The sequence below is a fragment of the Tamandua tetradactyla genome, chromosome 19 (assembly GCF_023851605.1).
Source record: "Tamandua tetradactyla isolate mTamTet1 chromosome 19, mTamTet1.pri, whole genome shotgun sequence".
NCBI classification, from domain to species: Eukaryota; Metazoa; Chordata; class Mammalia; order Pilosa; family Myrmecophagidae; genus Tamandua; species Tamandua tetradactyla.
In genome coordinates, this window is record NC_135345.1 from 37,119,307 (window position 1) to 37,139,678 (window position 20,372).

A 20,372-nucleotide genomic window follows, 5' to 3' on the forward strand; every position below is an offset into this window, starting at 1 on the left:
GAAACATTTCAGTTTGTAATGACACACAAGCTTGCCAATATTTACCTCCTCCTCATCATCAAAATTTGAACTTTATGGAAAATATCAACACATTGATTCAGTGTAACAATTAACTAATTATTACCAAATTTAATTCCTCTTCTGATCAATCAACTTCCATTGGAAGACATCTGTTCTAGTTTGCTAGCTGCCAGAATGCAATATACCAGAAACGGAATGGCTTTTAAAAGGGAGAATTTAATGAGTTGCAAGTTTACAGTTCTAAGGCCGAGAAAATGTCCCAATTAGAAGTCTATAGAAATGTCCAGTCACAGGCATCCAGCGAAAGATACCTTGATTCAAGAAGGCTGATGAAGTTCAGGGTCTCTCTCTCAAGTGAGAAGGCATGTGGCGAACACACTCAGGGCTTCTCTCTCAGCTGGAAGGGCACATGGCAAACATGGCATCGCCATCTGCTAGTTTTCTCTCCTGGCTTCTGGTTTCATGAAGCTCCCCAGGACGCGTTTTCCTTCTTCATCTCCAAAGGTTGCTGGCTCGTGGACTCTCTGCATCTCATGGCTACATCATTCTGCTCTCTCTGAATCTCTTATTCCCCTTTTATAGGACTCCAATAAACCAATCAAGACCCACCCAAATGGGTGGAGACATGTCGTCCCTTAATCCAGTTTAACAACCACGCTTGACTAAATCTCATCATCCAGGGAGATGATCTGATTACAGTTTCAAACATACAGTATTGAATAGAGATTATTCTACCTTTATGAAATGATATTTTGATTAAAACATGGCTTTTCTAGGGGGCATGCTTCCTTTCAAACCAGCACAACATCTTATGGGTCTCCGATTTCATTTAATCCTCTCTATCAGTATTGCCATAAGTTTTGTTAAAATCAATCAAACTAATCTTAACATTTACATCAAATAGGCATTTATTATTCTTTAGATAAAGATCATTACAAAATAAATCAGAACTGCAATAGTATTGTCTCAGCCTTATGAACAAAAGTGACCCCAGTTCATCTGCCAAATATTATCATGCCTTGAGGTATATTTCAAGGGCCAAGCCCAGTAGCTTCCAGATTCCAAGTCTCTTGAAGGCAAAACCACATGCCTTATGTTATATTACAAGTATATAATGCCCATCTTCTCCCTTCCAGTAAAATACAATCAGGTTTAAAAGATTTCAAATTCTGACTAATTGTATTGTTGCTTACATCTGGGTTTTGTTTATGCATAAGGCTTTGTTATTTATAGAGAATCTCCATGCTCTTTACATGAATTCTCATATGCTAGGGGAACCATAAGTCTACCAGAAGTTCCTTTCTTGTACTACTCCTGCCAAAATCCCAGGCCATTGTTGTTGAGCTATCTCCACTTCCATCTTGAGGAGCATACTTTACTGCCCTTCTTGAATCAGCACGCATGCTCTTTCCCATCTCCATTACCTACCATGGTGTTAAGCCAACAGTTGACTGTTTTATTTATTTTTGCATTCTTTTATATAAAGTTATGTTATCTACCCAGGCCGCACACCATCTTTTCCCTTTCTCTCTTCGAAAAGTTCAATATTTGACCATAAGTTCTTTTTTCAGTATGCCTCTTTTTAAAGGTAAATTTGGATGTTCCTAGGATTCTTTGCCTCATGCAAATATAGCCCAAAATTAATTTGGAATGTTTCAGGCAATGCAAGTTTACCCACCTAACATATTGTTGCCATTGAGAACTTATTGCTTGAGTTTATATTTGTATATTGAATAAATAGTTACATATGCTTATATAGTTGCATATGAAAAGCATGGTTTTCCATGGTAGAGTAATTGTGCCAATTATGCAAGGTTGTTGAAAGAACTCATTAGCCTCCTCAGACTGTACCTTTAATAAAGATACAGGATATGGCACAACCACAGAAAGAAAGTGCATACAAACACTGGACCCCCAAGATCTTCCAGATGCAGTTTCCCAGGGTCCTTTCTTAATTGCAAAGGGCACACTTCAGCTTTTGATTATGAACCACCAAGACATGTGTGATAAATCTTTGTGTCATGGGAGTCTGAGCAAAATTCTCAGTGCTATCTTTTCTATCCCACTGGTCATATAATCAAGTTAGGTTGTATAACTGATCAAACTAGGTGAGCCATTAACCTATACATCTCTAAGCAATTTAACTTCTAGCCCTAGGTGGCTTCAATAGATTTTCAAATATTGCATAACATTTAACAAATCACTTTCTAGTCCATCTTACCTTTTTCTTGGTTGAAGGTTAATACCAGCCTTCCAGGCACCCCCAGATATAAGTACAGAGCTATACTACTCCAGCTGTTAAGATAACTGTAGAAGCTGAATGAGGCCTGCTGCCTTTCCTTGGGATGCACAAATAAATCCTGTGTTTGGGTCCAGATGTGTCAGCCTGGCTTCTAGGAACAGGATGATAAACGTGGGATGACTTAGTCCTTGGGGATCTCAGACAGTAGTCTGCCCACACAATCTTTCCCTTTATGCACTGAGCACAGGTAGACAATTCCCAGACTAAGTACGTTTTATGTCACTTGGCCCTGCCCCACTCATGTCTGCTTCTGGCAGAAAGAGAAAGGAGTCCTTCCATTATGGCACAAGATGGTGCACATAGACCATCTGCTTGCATCTGCATGAATTGCAACCCACTGGCCATGGGAGACCTAAGCCCACCACTGCAGCTGACCTTGATCTGTTTCTTCTCTATTTAAATTAGTGTTGTTCCATGTGATGTCTGTATAAATCATGCTTTTGATGGAGACCTGGACACCTGCAAATCATGGATTAAGTTGAGACCTGGAACTGCTGCTCCTGGTAGCAGACATTGTTATACTGTTGCTATCCTTCATGCGGCAAGACCTGCACCTTGGAGATGGTAATGGGTGTCTCCCTTTCTGACAACAGTTTGGCACAGTGAGCAGGATGTTGACATTGCAACAATAACTCTGTATTACATGCCCTGCCTCTTTACTCTTTCCTCCATGGGGAGATAGAATAAGTAATAGAATTGATGAATTTTAAATCAGGTAATTTCTGTTTTGACAGTAAGCCTTTCCTTCCTGTTTGAAGCCACTTGCTACCAGAAACCACGTTTTCTGCCCTGTGTCTCCATCCTCTAAATTTTAATGTCCTAGGTCCCAATCTGGGAAGGCTTGTGGTGACACAGAGCTTCTTCGTACCTGGAGGGTGGGATAAAACTTAACACCAAAGTTCAGTGATAAGAAGCCCGTTGTTGGGGCATGCAACTTTCCTTCTCCTGTATCAGTTTTATTGATACCCAAACTTCTATTTCTATTCTCATACATTAGACCATTTTTCAAACTGTTTTTCAAGTGGAGAAAAAGGGATGCTATCCATTGAGTTTCCGCCAACGCCCAATGGAATGATGAACAGAGGTTTTTAATTAATTAATATTAATACTATTCTGTCACCTTTTGATATATTGAATTTGCCTTGTATGTTATCTGTGTGCTTTGAATTGTTATAAAACTGCAATTTCCTGTGCTCAGTGATTATTGCTTTCATATCTTACCATCACAATGCATTCTTGGAAGAAAATAAGACTATTAAGATGGAACACTATCATGCCTTATTAAGCAAACATCATAAATTTAAATATTTGTTATGACCAGTGAGCCTGTTGGAGTTCATAAAATACTCGACAATTAATCAAACTACCATTTTTAAAACTATTTTTTTTTAAATGTTTAAAAATTATTTATTGAAACTCTTTGTTCAAAGGTTTTTTTTGTCATTTTTGGTGGAAATGGAAGACTTCAACTATTGAACAAACAGGTAAAAAGCCAGTATAAATGCATATTTATAAATAATAATGCCTTAACATTCCTAGAACAGAATATAATTTCATAAGTTCTCCAGTGCATTTTCTGATTTCTCTCTCCCATCAACCTGGAAATATATGCACATGTAATTAAAAATGACATTTGTCTCCCAATGTTCAGAATTTGATAGCATTATTAGCTGTAAAATTTGAAATGCATAGACTGCATTTATTGTCTATATTTTACTATATAATTCTTTTATGGGAAAATACATATTAATAATGGTTAATGAAACAAATGTTTTGCTAGAAGTTGATATTTGCTCTGTGATAACTCAATTTAATTATTCAAATGAACTCATTAAAGGTATCATAAAAATGAATAGCTCCTTTGAAGGCAATACAAATGCAGTGGCATGCCATTTCTAGTTCTCCTGAACTAATGAGGTGCCTCACAAAACAGTCCTAGTCACAAGAGACCCATGAAAAGGGTCAAGATCATTGTCATCACTGTTTGACAAGCAAAAAGCTTAAGGGGTTTGTTCTTTTTTATCAGCTACACTTCAAACGTCAGAACTGCTTGGTTTCTCTACTCTCACCTCTGTTTTCTTTCCTCTCTGAAGCCTCTTATGGATTTCCTTGGGAAATGAACAAATGAGGCCTAAGGGGTGATTCTCAGCAATTATATTTACACATCCCTAATTTCCTGCAGGCACTCGATCTCACAGCAGTTCTATTCCTTTCTATTTTTCCCTCAGATGTGTCTTGTACAACACCATTACTTATGAGACAAACTATAAATTGCTGTAAGCATAGGTTTTAAGAAATAGAAAACCACTTTCAAAGTTTAAAAATAGTTACTTCCAAGCATAATTAATTTTATGTTAAAAGCTAAAGAACTTTCCACTCAAAATCTTCCAGAAGGATATAAAATAAATGATAAAATAGGTATACAATTATTTGGATGACTGATGTCCTTCATTTCGTGTGTGTTCCAAAGATATGTAACATTGGGACAGCTTAACAAAATGCAACTTTCCAAAAGGGAAATCAGTGAATACTGCATCTTCCCTTAATCCATGTTTTTTTTTTTTTCGTTCCTACTGTGAAAATCTAGGAAATTTGTTAAAAACCTCAAAGGTCCTTTCCTCTGACTTTGTTTTCACTTGAGTTAAGATGAAGCAACAGAGTTGAGCTAAGAAACAGAGTTTCTGCTTTCCCTTCCCAGCTCCCATCTAGGACATCCTCTTGATCTCCTTAGAGTTAAAGATTCTTGCAATAAGAATGTGACATAACTGACTACCATATATGCTCTCTATAAGGGGCATAATGTTTTTGAAATTCATTTTACTTTGTTCTTTTTCTCAGTGACAATCCCTTCACCACATGCAAACTCTTCAGAAACCACCTTGATGCCCTATCCTATTCAGAGCATAACTTCTCGAAAGAATGTTCTACTGTTGCTTCCCCTAATTCCCCACATAATTTAACCTATACACTTACTCCAGGTAGGTGTCATCTGTCATCATGCAACTAAAACTTTTCTTGTCAAGGACAGTTACAATCTTCATGTTGCAGTCAAATGTCATTTCGTGTTCTGTATCAATCAGGGTTGTAAAAGGAAACAAGTGACACAATAAAATTAGTATAACTGAAGAAGGTTGAAAGCAAAGTTTACATACAAACTGTAGGGAGACTCCAGAGAAGTAACAAGTGATATTATATCTTCCAAGGTCTATTAACAGTGGGGCTGTTAATGTTGCTAATTCCAGAATGATAAAGGGAGGATGTACTTACAAGGAAAGAGAGAGTCACAGGAGCCATCTACAAAGAAGCTATGTCTTTCAGTAGAGGGATAGAGCCAGTACAAAGCAAGGCTTCAAGGAGTGAAGTAGGGAAATAAACATCCTGTCCTCACTTCCCTCCCTCTATCAGATCTCATGCTGGCTTCTCAGTTAGCTAAGTCAACAGAAGCCAAGGGTCAAGGACAATGTCAGTTAGTCCATATGTCAGCCAAAAGGCAGGTCTGTGAAGGGTGGAAAGTGGATCTGTAAGGTAAAGCATGATATATTTTGCACATGTCATCATCTTATTCAATCTCTCAGGAGAATTCCACATGATTGACCTATCTCTTCTTCAAAACATTTTCTTCACTTGTCCTTCATGTCACCACATCCCCCTAGGTTTCCTCCTAGGTCACTGATGATTCTTCTCCATCACCTTTCATCATCAACCTCAAAACATAGAAGGGTTCCAGGGATAGATCTTAGGCTTTTTCTTTTTATGATTACCTGAAATACTAAAAATGCTAACAACTCTCAATTTATAGCTCCAATTTTGAACTCTTTCTTAAAATTCAAACTTACATGTTAATCTGGTTTCCTAACTGATTGTCTAAAGGGAAATCTCAGGTATAACATACTACTCCTGTCTTTGGCTAATTTTTGCTTTCTTATTCTTTCCAATCTCTCATTAGAACTACCATCTACCTACTTGCTCAAATAAAAATGTAGAATCACTCATGCTTTCTTCTTTTCCCACACACATCTCTAACAATCCATTAGTAAGTCCTATGGACTCTAACTCAAAAATGTATTCCTTAGGCATCCTCTTCTCTCCATATTTCACTATCTCATATTGATTTCAGAAATCACTTCCTAACAGGTGTCCCTGTTTTCTCTCCTTGCCCTGCTACCACCACTATGTGGAAGCTCAAAGTAGCCCGGAATGGCCTTTGAGTATATCATGTCCCATTTCTACTTGAAATATCCTGAAATTTCCTTTTGCATCTAGAATCCAATGTTTTATTGTAGCTAAAAATTCATACCTGACTTGCTGCTTACTGAGCAATTTGACTTAATCTACCCTTTTCCCAGTGGTTCTTTATGCTCTTTCCTCTCTGCCCTTCTGATTGTTTCTTTATTGGAACTCTTGTTCTCACTGGTTTTTCACTTGAAATCTCTGTCCTGCCATTACTTCAGGTCTCACTCTATTACTGTCTTCTTCAGATTTCTGCCTCAATGTAGTTCTTCAATAACGCCTTCTCTGACCATAAAACCTAAGTTACTCTCCAAGTCATTTTTTTTTCCTGGTTCTTATGCTTTTTTCTGTTCTCCACCTAAAATATCAGTTCAATGAGACCAGGGATCTTATGCAACTTGTTCACAACTGTAATCCTAGCATCTTGAATAAAGCTTGGCTCAGAGCAAGTACTGATTTCACTTGAGGTAGCATTAATGTATACACTGGTTTCAGTTCTCAGTTATGATCCCAAAAAAGGGAAAAGGTAGGTAGTACCTGGAGAAAGAAGAAGATAAGATGTAGGAAAATACTCTTCCAAGCAGGAAGGGACAACAAAAATAGGCTTTTGACTTAGATGAGGGCATCTGAAAGAAAATTAAGAAAGAAGACAGGAAATGAGACATGTGTCCTGGATCCCTACTCTATAACCAAAATTCTGAAGCCAGCAGGTGTTAAAAATAATCAGGTGTACTTGGTGTTTGTTTCTTACTTCCAATGACAAAAATTAGCAAATGTTCAAGCATTTTGGAGAATTGCAGAGGCTTCTGTTTTCATCCCAGACATCGAGAGGCAAAAGAAGCAGTTCCCAGTAGAGCAACAGGGGCTTATTCAGTGTATCGTATGATAGAGCTTGCAGAGCTGAATCCAGTAGTGTGAAAAGCAAGACTAAGTGAGGTCACTGAGAGCTGGAGCCAACAGAGAGCAAATCACGAATTTTATCAGCTACAAGCTTCAGGAGTGGGTGTCAGCTCCTTGCCCAAAAGAAGGCAGGGTCATAATAGGTTAGCAGTAGACATTCAAGCTTAAGAGAAGACCTGAAGAGAAGAGGAGAGTTCTTTATCAGAGAACAGGGTAAGACACTGAAACAATCACATGCAGTTGAGGCCTCTTGTACCTGTTGATGTGAAAATACCTGACTGATAACTGCAAAGACCACTCCACTCCAAAGGGTAGTAGTCCTGAGTTCAGACTGTCAACCAAATTCATGGGAACAAATAAACTTATTCTGGCACTAAGTTTACTGAGCTTTAAGAATTCAGACAAGATAGTTAACAACCCAGAATATATAGCAACACATGGACACAGGCTTAGGATGTGAGTATCTCAAAATCATTCTGACCTTGGTATGTGCATGACACAACTGATGAAGATGAAATTGGTGTGTTCAACCTTAACTTAGGGAAGTAATTAACTCTAAGTTTCTTTCAGCTTTTACTCATAACTAAAACACTCAAGGATATATTACTAGCTCCTGCAATCTGGTATAGCTACAACTTAGCAATATCAGTTTATCATAACTCAATATTCAATCTTGGTAATTATGTACAGGCCTTGCTCTGGTACTTGGTTCCTGGCCAAATTCTCATTTACCTTGGATTCAGTATCCCCCTATAAATTTGTTGACATAATGTCACAAGGGTATTTAACCAAAGATCAAGTCATTTGTCATTCCAAAGAGTAATTAAAAGGAAAAAGACGAACTGTTAACCCTTTTCTTCCAGTTCACCTCCTGATCATTACAAATATCCTATTATTAATATTTATCAACACTTCCTTAAAATTTGTATTACAGAAGTGTTTGCAAATACTTAATGCACAGCAATAGACATACAAAAATACTAACAATCACCAACACTTGTATCAGCCAATAGGGAGTCAGATTTCCTGCCATTACTGTGACCAGAAACATTTGAATGTTTTCTCATCCTTCATCAATTAGACCATATATTATGACTCCCCACTTTTTCCCACTGGTGCATTTTATAGGCATTAATAAAGGCATGAAATGTTCCCAAAACTAAATTTATTTTTTCTTTAGCCAATTAGTCTCTATGAATATTTTATCAATTGGGGCTCTTAGAACAATTCTCAAAATATTTTTCACCTTGAGATCATTGTCTAAGTTTTATTTTCACTTACCTCTATAAGTAAACTTACAGATTCCTTAACACACCATATGGCTTTGGGAATCTTATCCAAAATTATCTTTGACTATCAATTGGTAAATAACTACTCCCCCAAACTTAGTGATCTAAAATAAACAACCACCTTTTTTTTCTTTTTTTTCTTTCCTAGTTCTGCGTAGTCTCTGGACTTGCTGGGAAATTGTTCAACTGGCATCACTTGGAGTTTCTCATGCAATTTTAGTCAAAAGTTCTGGGATATCTGAAAGTTCAACTGTGATGGTGAGACAGCTGAACCTCTACCCATCTTCATGCAATTTCAGGGCCTCTCCTCTCTGAGTGGCTTTTCCATACGTTCTTTCCATAAAATTTCTTCAGTAGAGTAGCTATAGTTGCATATTGCCTTAGAGCTTCCTAAAGTGAGTATTCCAAGAGAAGGGAAGCAGAAGTTTCCTATCCTCCTGAAGTCCAGACATTTAACTGATGGAATGACCTTCTCCAAAGTCTGCTAGCTAATATAAGTCACAAATCAATCCAAATTTGGTGTGTGAGGGGATTGTATAAGAAGTAAATACTGGCATACATGGTTCATCAGAGGTGTTCTTTTGTCTGGTAGACTAGCTACCAGAGTCATATTAAAAGATTTTATTTTGACTGACACTATACATCTTTGACCACATTAGCAACCTATCCATTGACAGAGGAATATGCATTCATTACATCCAATGTTGTATAGCTTCAAAATTTCCGTGCCTTCTCATGTCACATACCTGAGTAGCTACCTTCTGAGGCTAAATCAGGTTATCTGCCTTTGCATAACAGTTGCCTTCTAAGCCAGTAACCTGGCTGGCACCAACAGGGTCCACCTTAATTTTTCCTCAGAATTCCAACAAGAATTTCCAAAATTATATTTCCCAAATATGAGAATTCTTATATGTCCAGTATTCTAGGACCTATTTGCCAAACTATAAAACAAGGCCACTGGCCAAAACCAAGAATTACATAGATTTTCAAACCTTAACCTAGGTGTAAGAGTCCAATTCTTCAATACCAGTTATTCTGTCCTCATTTCCCCATTGTGCAGATTTACCTTCACTTTCTCAGCCAAAGTTCTACCTTCTTCCAGGCAAATTATAGCACACTTCCACATGACATTGCATCTCTTAATTCGGAATTTCCATGAGTGAGCCAAACAGCTTGCTTCATTTTAGCCTGAAGAAAACTCAAGGTTTTACACTATTCTTCAACAATAACTGGCTACTTTTCTGAAGATTCTATTTTCTGTACCTAGCAGAATTGTGACCTGTTCATTGTTACAGTATAATAATGGAATATTCTTAAAATTACCATTTCCATATTATCAATGAACTCTGCTGAAATACTCCCTCCTTATTGTAATATCTCTGTAATATAACCATGACAGAATATATATTTTACTTCGATTTATCTGACATCTCTCTGTGGTGATGTCTTTCATGAAAGCCCATTAACAGAGGCAAATTTTTCTCTCAAAGGGACTCTATCTGTTACTCATGAGTCCAAAATCTAAGTAATCACTACTCTGGGATAATGTTAGATTTCTACAATAGACTCCATACTACATTTGTCTGCAGAACAGTTACATTCCAAGATCATTTATGCAGTAGCATCATGTGATCTTAATGGTGTTCCTTGGGTCCAACCATCTGCAGGTCTGCATGTACTCTGGACCACAGAAAACCCATTGGTATTAACAGGAGACCCAAGAAGAGTATTTTATGGTTCCAGCAAAATCTAAATGGTCTAATAATACATTGTGCACTTTTCTTATTAGTAGAGTCTGGCACAATCTGTAGTTTATTCTATTCTTTTGGTTGAATGCTGTGGAATATTCTTTATGGCTCCAAGCCAAGTCATTCACAAATTTAACTGATGGGTTAAATGGCTCTGCCATTTAGTCTCATCTGATCAAATGAACTCTCACAATATCTAAATGTTTTATGACTTCTTCCACAGAGAGAGAAACTACCATGATACTGATCAATGTAATGAATGAACTTAACTTTTGACAGTGACCAAACTTAAATCTTAATTGTCAACCTGTCTCTCAATCTCTTACTTTCTTTTCAAATGCTTTTCTAACAAGTATCATACCTACTTCTTAAAACACGCATTTTGTTTACATCTATTTGTTTAGTTTTTCCAAATATATATATTTCTATACTCTGTTTTACCAAAGTACTCTATCCTGTTTTCTACAATCAATTTTTTCTACTTTCCTGAAGGATTACAAAGATATTTTTCAAAATATATATTCTTATAAAGTGAAGACTCTAAACACATCTGTTCAAGCGTCAAGTCAGAGTGAAAAAGGAAATAATTGGAAGATAAACCTAAAATCAGGCCTGTTTTTGTATTCCTACCTCAGAGGCTATAAATGTTTTCTGAGAGCTAGGTTATTGGATTGGGAACTAAAATTTTAATTTTCCCATTATTTTGAAAAGCCAACATATACCAGGAAATTATACACTGTGAAAATGTGTTTAAAAACTTCTTTGAATTATTCAGAAAAAAATTTAATTGTAAATCAAATGAGAAATGATCATATACTGCACAGTGGGAGGGAAGTAGCTAGTAAAACATCATTTACTCATATTTATCCAATCTTGCAGAAATCTCCAGTAAACAGTAGATTGAGTGAATTCACCCAATTCAGAGCACCCATGGATCAACTGATAGAACAAAATACCCTCTCCAGAGATGACTGTGGTTTAAGCAACAGCATGTGCTGGCTGTATGAACACAGGCAAGGTTTTGCTTTATCTCATGTGTTAAAGTAGACAGGATGGAAGATGAAAATAAGGTTTACTAGTATAGAAATTTTGAGACAATTAAATAATTTAAAATACATTAAATGTCTGAAACATCATGGACATTTCCCCAACCTTCCCTTAAACTTTCTCTTTAGTAGTACTAAAACAATCTCCCACTGCTACCTGTTTGTTTTAATTTGGCATGGACAGGCTCTGGGAATCAAACCTGGGTCTCCGGCATGGCAGACAAGAACTCTACCACTGAGCTACCACTGCACTGAGGCCCTCCACTATTACTTTCTTCAATTCTTTTTCCAAAACACATTTGTTCTCTATTCATTTCCACTGCATATCGCACGTCATTACTTACCTACTAAGTACTGGCTAGTTGCTTCAATAAATATTTTCACTTCAGGTAAGAAAAGGAAAGAAGTTTATAGAGATTTAAAAAAAAAACATGTTTTGCTTTCTATAACAGATGAAGCTAAATCTTTCTGGGGTATGTATGCCTGCATTAGCATTTTATCAAGCAAATTGGTAGAAAAGATTTTACCAATGTAAATGTTTGCAACTGTTGGGATTAAAAGCATAATGTCAACCAGAAAGGTAAGTGTAACAGAAATTGTGATTCTAAAAATCAGGGATGCTGAAGTATGTTTTATTGGTTTTTAGCCTTCTTGAGTGTGAATATTTCCATTCTTAATTGGATAATAATAATTCTGATAACTAACAATCATTCTGATGACCACTTCTATGTATCATATGACAGGAAAAAATGGTATTCCAAACTATATAAACGCATTTTTATATTTCTATTCTAGAATTTTTTCTTGAATTAATGATATGCCTTGTTATTCTCAATTTCTTCAATGTATTACATCTTATTAGAAATTATTTCATTCTTGCTAATATTATTTTGTATTGTTATTTATTTTCCCTAATGAAATATTACAATATCTTGGTATTTTTTATTAGTTTGGGAAGATTATTATCATCATGCAAACAATAAATTGCATGCTGGCACTAAAATCAACCTTATTCTTTGAAAACATAGTTTCTTTTCTTCTTTAAAGGGGACAGACAATATGTCATGAGTAATGAAATGTAAATCCCATTTGGGTCATGGTTTCAGAAGTAAAGAGATGTGATGAGACAAAAAGTGAGACTGATAACAGGAAGTCCTAGTGTATCTTTTCATCTTCTAGCCTGTCAAAAGCAGGGAAGTTCATAAAGAACACAATGTCTGTAATTATAGTGCTGGTTGCCAAGAAGAGTTACTGTGTCTTTTAAAAAGATAATTACAGCTACTTTACAATTCAAATCTATGTTCAGTTACCTTGCAAAATCCAAATGAATGCTAATCTGACCTTATGTTTCAGAAAGGCAAACTTTTTTTTAACACTTTTAAAAAAAAATTTATTACTGAGAGTGACAAATACTTTGAAATCCTCAAAGCTGTTACACAGAAAACAAGCACTTCAATTACCACCCTGAAAACACTAAAGAATTTTTAGCTGCCATAAAATTCTTCTCTCTGAAACACTTAAAATATTTTTACTTACTTCAAATATGGTTATTTTTTCTACATTTCAAACTGAGATATTTGTACCCATAAGGCTCCAAACAGGAATGAAATAGTACACTCAACTTGACTAATTCAAGAGAGTTTAAAAAAGCTGGTACTCACAGGGGTGTGAAGGTGGTTTGGGATAACCAGCAAGGGATAGCACAGTACCCTGGGAAGGTAAGAACTGGGAGCCTTTATTACTTACGGGCCTAAAAGGGTTATAAGAGGAAAAAATTAGCAGGACCAGGAACCTGAGAACCGTTTGGAGAAGGCCACCTGACAGGGATGTGGCCTCCAGTAAAGAAATGCACTCCACTCTCTTTTACGCATCAGAAAGAGAATCAAGGTAATATATATATCCAGACCTCCCTCACCTTTGACCTGACCTGTCCCTTAAACCCAAACCCACTGGGAAGGCAGAAGGCAAAGACACAGATTAAACCAGTCGTTAGATGTTAGCCATTTGGGACACTGTCTTAGTTTCCTGCCTGTTAAAACCAATACAAATCAATGAGTTCCTTTAAACAATGGAAATGTATTGGCTCATTGTTTTGAGGCTTGAAGCCCAAAATTGAGGCATCTGTAAGGCAATCTTCTATCCAAAGACTGTGGCATTCTGGGGTTTGGTTATCAGAGGTCCTTAGCCCTTAGCTTTTCTGTCCCATGGCAAGGCACATGACAACATCTTCTCCTTGCTTCTCTGGTTCTGTTGATTTCAGCTTCTTTCATGGCTTTCTCTGTCTGAATTTCATTCTGCTTTTAAAAAGACTCTGGTAATATAGATGAAAACCCTACCTGATTCAGTTAACCCTAACTTAACTAGAAATTAAAGGTTCTATTTACAAATTCACACTCACAGGAATGGATTAAGATTAAAAACATGTTTTTCTTGGGTACAGAATTCAACCTACCACAGGCACAAAAGCAGAGTTAGAAAGGGTAAAAAAAATTGGAACTGGAGAAGGAAAAAGAGCATATACTGGGCAATATATAATCAATTAGGAAACAGCTTTCAAATAATGCATCGCAATACATGATTTCCTATAGTATCATAACTCCATACATTTTCAAGCATTACTTCAAAACTACCCTGGATCATTAACATGAGAGAAATTTTTCTTTACCATTTAAAAATGTACTTTATATAACTTCCTATCTAATATCAAAATAGCTGAAAATTAATAGGTATTAGCACACAGTCACTCAGAGAATGTAAATATGTTGCCCTAGGTCACCCCATTCAGAAATGAATGAAAAATTGAAAGAGTGGATGATAGATGAATTTTGCCATATCACTCTCACTATGTGCACACAGCTCTCAGCCCTTTAAATGCACAAACTCATTCAATCCAGACAACTGTGAATAGGTTACTTCTTTTTCTTCTCATGATAATCATCGCATCATCTTCCCCTTTCACAGATTAGTAAACTCAATTAGAGATATTAAGTACCATGTCCGAGGCCATGTCACCAGGGTCAGGATTCATTCTCAAACTAGTTGGGAACAAAGTCTATGCTATTAAATCAGAATTATGCACTTGTGGATTGAATTAATCAGGAAGAAAACACATCACAAAAAAATTATGATGTTTGGATTCAAACACTGACAGTAAAATAAATATAAAAATAGATACATGCTGATATGATGTGAATGAGATTTTTCTAAATTGAATGTATATTAAATTTTATATGTTCTTTCAAGGGATCATTTAGAGATAATGTCAATAAAATAAAGTTTTCTTATAAAATAATTATCTCCTGCTGTTGCATAACCATGAACGTGAAGCCAAGTTGTTTATTTTCAAAGCAGGGAAAATCAATCCCAAAATTATGTTCTATAACAGTGATTTTAGTTCTATTATACAAAATGATGCATGTTGATTTAATAATTTTGCCTGATGGATATTTGAGAGGGAAAATGACAGATGTTCCCTGCACCATTGTGAGCCAGAGGCATTTTGATGAGATTAGAAAATAAACCTGCTGTACGTTTTGCCTAATCAGAAATAGTCATCCATAAAAGTGATGAGATTGGACCTCTGTTGTAATCTGTACCTTTAAGAATGAGATGATTTATGACTTGTTAAGGGCACTGTGATTTTTACTTTTAATCAGGGAATAATGGTCAACCATGTAGCCATAAGGTGTAAGAGAGCAGGATATATATATATATCTCACCTATCTCACTATAGGTGTATATATGTATGTATTTTTAAATGTGAGGTGACAGCAAAACAACTACAGAAAGGTATATTGCACTTGGTAACGATCATGACTCAACTTTCATTTTAACGCCAGATGGGACTATTGTAATTTTTAACTTGGGTCCCAAAAAAGGAAAACCTTTCAATGTTTCACCTAGACTGTACCAAAGACAGCTAACTCCCAATAAGATATGATGATACATTTTTGTGAAAACATATTCAATAACACTTTATATTTTAATATTTGTTTTTGTTTTCAAAGTGTTTTCTGTACATTTCTCATTCATCTCATATTCACAATCACCTGGCGAGTTAGAGAAATCCATACCGATTAGCTGAATAAACTGAGGAAAGTAAGAAGAGGAATGAAAAGAGAAAATCAATAAAAGAATTAGGTGTTCTTATTCTTACCCCAGATACCTTCATCCAGTTATAAGACATAGCTCTTCTTCCTTTTAAATGATACACAGGCTTGCCATAGCTTGCTCTTTATTTAACCACTAGGACCATCCCTGCAATCAGAAAATGTGGTTAACGCATCAAATGCATTTCAAAGTTAAAGTACAAAACTGATGTGTTTGGCCCAATTGCAGATAATTTTCAAATACCTAGAAGTCAAAATTTCATAAAATTAAATACCTTCCTCATTGATTACGCAGGAACTACCAATCAAGTTATAGTAAATTATTTACAAACTGGGTTCTAAAGTTTCATTCTCAGCTTCAGGATCTAAATAGCATTAGTCTTTAAGATGTGTCCAATACATAGTATGTCTCATCCCCATCCAAATTTTAACAACTAAGGAATTAAATGAGACGAGGAATGGAAATCAAATACTTCCTGATGAGGCTGATATTGCTGAATGTGGTTTATATGTGCAAGAAAGTTATCTTCCTGATACTAAAGCCCTCATTTAGAAAGATGCAGTCACCCCAATTACAGCAGTACAGGACCAGGCCAGTCCAGGCTAAATGGGAATTCTTCCTTTTAAGATTTAAGGATGGCTAAGCAGAGAAAAATAGGTATTGTCTGCTGGATGCTCTCTCCCAAGAGAGAGCGAAGGTTTCTCCTTCTAAACTCACCAAAGATATAATTCATTTCACCTCCCCTCAGCCAGATTAAATAAGGAAGGAATAATAGGCCAGGATTTTTATGCTATTGGATTTCTCTTTCAAGGAAGGATACATCAATTTCTATTAACCTTTACTACTCCAGCCATCTATACTGTTAGTAGTCTCTCTGCCAGAAGCAGTTACACATTCTCCTTCAGCCTTAGCACAGGAAATATGATTTGCTGCATAAAGAAAGCATTCCAGAATTAAACAGCTTAAAAGAACAGCGGTTGACTATTTCTTTTTTAATGTGGCTGATCTGCTCCACATGATATTAGTTGAGGTCACTCATGCTTGATGGGCTTGACTGCAAGATCCAAGAAACCCTTTTTCATATCCCTGGGGCCTTGTGCTGACATGGATCTGGGTGCTTCTGTTCTCCATTGTCATTTCTCTCCACAAGGTAGCCCTGCCTCTAGAGCCTTTCAGTATGGCCCTCTCTCCAGCAAAAAAAAAGAGCCTGCACTTCTTTACTATTAGGTTCCAAGAAAGCAACAGCAAAAGTTGCCAGGCCTTTTAAAGGCTAAGCTCAGAGCTTGTGCAATGTCACATATGATGGTCAAGACACATTGCAGATCCAAAGGGAAAGGAAATACACTACACCGCTTGATGGTAGGAAACTCATGCAAAGATGACAGGACTTTTGAGGAGCCAAATTTACAGACAACTTATTACAACCCCTAAGGAATTTTCCCCATGATTTCCATATTATGTTCAATTGCTTTCCCATTCCAGGAGGAAGAGTTCCATCCTCACAACTGATGCATTCTCTGAGCCTTTTGCTTCTCTCCCCTTCCTCCCAAGCTTTATTCAGTTTTCTAAATTGAGTCCTTTTAATTTTGGAGCTAGGAGTTAATGCCAGGACCTTTTGTATGCAGGATTGCTCTTCAGGTAAAAATTATATAGTCCCTTTCGCTTATATAATGGTTGTGGCATTCCATCATAGATTTCATAATTATTCATATTCAGCTGAAAAGAATTTACTACTTTCAGTAGATTCTTCTAACAAAAGAAGCAAACTTATTTCTTTGAATCTGCTACATAATCTTTTCAGTTAATATTTATAAGTAAATAAACTCTTGTGTTTTTAGAAACAAATTCATTGAGAGCTAGTTTGAAATTCTAAAATTTTAATATTTTCTGTCCTTAAGATGACATTGTGATGATTTTGACCTCCCTAAAATAGATAGTTTATCTGGATTATCTCACCAATGAATTCAAGTTGGTAATCATTAAGTAAACAGAATTCTGGTAATTTAGAACTTTAAGCCAAAACTAAACTGAAAGCAATGCCAGTGTGAACCATACAGAAAAAGGTTGACACTCACACCGAGTGCCTATGACAGGTATTATTCTTCAATCTGTCTTCATAACTCCACAATTATTATTTATTTTTGGAGAAGTTAAGTGTTAATTGGCACAAAGAAAGCAGATCCCCTGCAGGCAAAACAAGAAAAACAGTGACAATAACAAGCAAATACTGGAGATTCCTATAGTTTTATTTTTCTTTAATATGGAGTTACTAAAAGGCTGCCTGGCCAATATGCTTCATGGCCTGACAGAAATGTTACTCATGCTGTAAAGTTAAGAATTTATCATCTTCTAACAGAAAGAAAATGTTTAAGTAAATAGTTTGGAACTCTGCTGCCTGGACTTCTGATATCTGCCCTAGATTGCTGGTGCTAAGTAATTTCTACTCTATCCTTAAGGATTTCAAATTGTTGCCTCTAATCTCAGACTTGAAACTTGATATCACTGTTCTCATTGTCAACAAGATCAGTGACTTGTGCAAAAAAAAAAAAAAAAAATTCAGGTGTTAGTGCCCTCTATTCCATTACTCACTAACATGAGTTTGGGGGAAGTCCAAACTCCTAACATAGCAATGGCTGTTATGATTTGCTTTCTGCTTTCCTCATTAGGCAATCTTCAGCACTCTCTTCTGTTCAATCTATGCTCTAGATTATCAAATAGGTAGCACTGTAATTTTTCTGGCTGTACATCACATCTTCTTTTTCTTTACAGGCTAATTAAAAAAAAATAAACAAAGAATTTCCTTGTCTTTCCCTAAATATGATCTGGCCAAATCTCACTATAGAAATTGTCTCTTTAATGTTTGAACTGGACACAATGTTTAACCTAATTCTCAGGTTTTCATCTTAGCTGGAAACTAACATCATCTGTCTCCCCAGTACCCTCCATGCTCACATCCTATTTTGTATGTTGTTGCAGGTGAAGACATTTAGTACATGTCTCCAGACTTCTTCCCCATACCATGATCAGGCAGAATTTTAGCCAGAAATTTTAGTAGTGGTTTTGAGTTCGGTTGTGTGAGGAAAAGGGCTCATGAGCTGACTGCAGTCATAATTTTTGCCATATAGTACAAATATTGGCAGAGTATGGTTGGTGTTACAAAAATTGCCTATTTTTGTAACAGCTATGAACTAGAATTCTACATTTTTTTAAATCACTGAGAAAAATCAAAAGAAGAAAGATATTTGGGGTCACATAAAAATAATGTGAAGTTAAAATTGCAGTGGCCTTAAAAAACAGTTTCATTGGAACACAGCCACATTCATTCTTTTATATATTTTCTGTGGTTGTTCTCACACTACAAGAAACTTGAGTAGGGTAACTAATACCATATAGCCCACATAGCCTCAAATATTTACTATCTAGTCTTTACAGAAATAATTTTATAATCTTCAATATAAGTACTAAGATAAACTGGAGAGATAGAAAGAGTGAGAAGATATGAGGAAGAGCAAGATTCAGTCCCAGATTGAGAGGAAGCAAGAGAGAAAAATAAAAGCAATGTGCAGAGACAAGTACAGACATTTAGTTCTAACAATGTTATTCCTATAAGGTCAACAAAATCTCTAATCTTAAATTCCATTTGACACCCCAAAATCTTCATAAAAAACAAATGAATTTGTTGACTGCCATTAAAGTGCCCCTGCAAATAAATTTGTGTTTCTTCTGAGATCCTCGAGGACAGAAATTATCATCTCATTTAGTACATTGCCCCAAGTATTTCTTTGTCACTAAATAACACGTATTGAATGAATAAATACAAAACCAAATAGATAATTGTAAAATGGACTAAAGGGAAAGGAGGTCTAAGACAGATGAAGGTTCCTATTCCTGAAGCACCACTCACTCTAAAATATTCTATGGAGGCTTCTAGAAGATCAATCTTATGGCTCTTAGATAAACCTGAGACACTCAAACAAACCAAACCAATCAATCAACCAACAGGAAAATGATAAAAATATTTTTTCCTCATATTTAAAATTTGTAATAAGTTCCTAGCAATGTCATTGGCACTGTGATGAGTTTTGTTAACAGTCTGATTCTCGTTGTGCCTTTCTATAAAGTCTGACTTAAGCTCCACTGTGTATGAAGTCTTAGTTATTCCTCATTACCTTGCTTTGATATTAGACCCTTGATAACTCCATAGACTGTGTCATAAACATTCTGAGCAAATGAGAGGCTACAAACAGCATTGCCATCATCAAGGCAAACTTTTGGTTTTCAGAACATGAGGTGGCGACTACTGATAGGTCCTTTTTTGAGAAAGCATTATAAATTGAACAAAAGTCAAATGATCTCCACTGGTAACAAGAGCTTTATGTGCTTGAAGTAGCTTCCCAAGCCCATTTACTCACTTTCCAAGACATGGAATTCTGTGGTGTCATAACACATCTTCTATGTAATCACTGTGATGCTGCTATCACAGAACTGTAAACTATTTAAGGCTAGCAAAAACCAGTCAAGTATAGTCTAAAACACAGGAATGATTACACCCCTAGACCCAGCATAATTAAAACCAAGATCAGAGCCCACTGAAATTGATGACTGTATCTTGCATTCTGTTCTTTCTTCTGCAGATTTGCATAGAAGTTAAGAGCACGGACTTTGGAATCAAAAAGACCAAATTTGAGATCTGACTTGAATACCCCAGCCACATGTAAATTTTGGG

The 20,372-nt window shown here is 36.1% G+C and overlaps 1 long non-coding RNA gene across 5 annotated transcripts in view; it reads right to left on the minus strand.

Annotated features, from left to right (window-relative positions):
* The window catches only part of LOC143663561 (uncharacterized), an 82,340-nt gene extending 62,297 nt beyond the window's left edge, over window positions 1-20,043 (minus strand). For 2 of the 5 annotated variants that reach the window (XR_013166045.1, XR_013166043.1), the window contains exons 1-6: window positions 19,816-20,043; window positions 15,693-15,793; window positions 9,809-9,930; window positions 7,305-7,629; window positions 7,091-7,179; window positions 5,297-5,390 (exon numbers count right to left, since the gene is read on the minus strand). This is a non-coding gene — a long non-coding RNA (uncharacterized LOC143663561). Of the gene's footprint in view, window positions 1-5,296; window positions 5,391-7,090; window positions 7,180-7,304; window positions 7,630-9,808; window positions 9,931-15,692; window positions 15,794-17,721; window positions 17,831-19,815 lie in introns of all 5 variants that reach the window. The other 3 variants (XR_013166046.1, XR_013166044.1, XR_013166047.1) reach the window with 3 other exon arrangements.
* Between the last annotated feature and the right edge of the window lie 329 nt (window positions 20,044-20,372).